We start from the raw sequence: 1,344 nt of genomic DNA on the forward strand, positions 1-1,344 counted from the left end.
CTCCTGGTTGCTTTCTTGGCGTAGGGTCCAAGTCCTCTGGATCACGTTCGTTCCAAAAATCACGTTCCCGAAGGTTTCATTACGTTTGGACTCCGTTTGGTATTCTTTTTCTGTGAAACTCTGAAATAGGCAAAAAACAGCAATTTGGGCTGGGCCTCCGGTTAATAGGTTAGTCCCAAAAATAATATAAAAGTGTATAATAAAGCCCGTTAAACATCCAAAACAGAATATAATATAGCATGAAGCAATCAAAAATTATAGATACGTTGGAGACATATCAGCCATCTAGCTACTAGCTATGGACCCTTAGGTCCGTGGTAAACTACTCACGCTTCATCAGAAGGGCAACAAGGTTGATGTAGAGGCCCTCCGTGATCGAATCCCCCTTCGGCAGAGTGCCAGAAAAGGCTCCAAGATGGGATTGTCAGAAGCATGCGGTGGCGGAAAAGTATTTTAGGTGTGCCCTCTGGTATAGGGGGAATATTTGAGGATTTATAGTGCGGAAATTAGGGCTGGAGGGTCTACGAGGGGCCCACAAGCCAGGGGCGCCCCCCCCACTGCTTGTGGCCACCTCGTAGGTCTTCTGGCCTCCTCTCCAAGTCTCGTGGGTTTCTTCTGGTCCAAGAAAAATCATCGTAAAGTTTTATTCCGTTTGGACTCCGTTTGATATTCCTTTTCTGTAGAAGTCAAAAACAAGGAAAAAACAAAAACTGGCACTGGGCTCTAGGTTAATAGGTTAGTGCCAAAAATAATATAAAATAGCATATTCATGCATATAAAACATCCAAAACAGAGAATATAAAAGCATGGAACAAAAAAATTATAGATACATTGGAGACGTATCAGTCGCCTTCGCCTTCTTAGGGTTACCTTGGGCCTAGTGGGCCCTAGTAAAGGTCGAGGCTGAGCTCCTTTACATTGGGTACCCTGAGTTTAGGACCCCATCAGTAGCCCCCGAGCATGGTGGAGGTCGCGAGCATCCAGGCTCTGAGACCTCAGTCGGGCTCATCTCTTCGTGCGTCCGGCCTCTTGAGTCGTCTTAGGGCGATTTCCTCCTCCTTTTTACCAGTAGTGTTGGTGATTTTTCCAGGGTGATAGGGCCCAAAAGCTCCACGGGCCGGCCCACCACCTGCACATGCACTTCTGAGGCATGGTTCGTATGCCAGCCTGTTAAAATATGATAGTCTAATGGCCACATTGGGTCCTACCTGACCCCTCTTCTCCACCGCTAGGTCTTCTGCCGGCTCCCTCTAATCGACGGTGTCCACACCTCTCTCTTTTGAAGAGTCATTGCTGTCTCCCTTTCCACCTCTGGAGAAAAACCTGGTCAAGGTGACCCGCTTG

This window comes from Triticum aestivum, chromosome 4D (assembly GCF_018294505.1).
Source record: "Triticum aestivum cultivar Chinese Spring chromosome 4D, IWGSC CS RefSeq v2.1, whole genome shotgun sequence".
NCBI lineage: Eukaryota > Viridiplantae > Streptophyta > Magnoliopsida > Poales > Poaceae > Triticum > Triticum aestivum.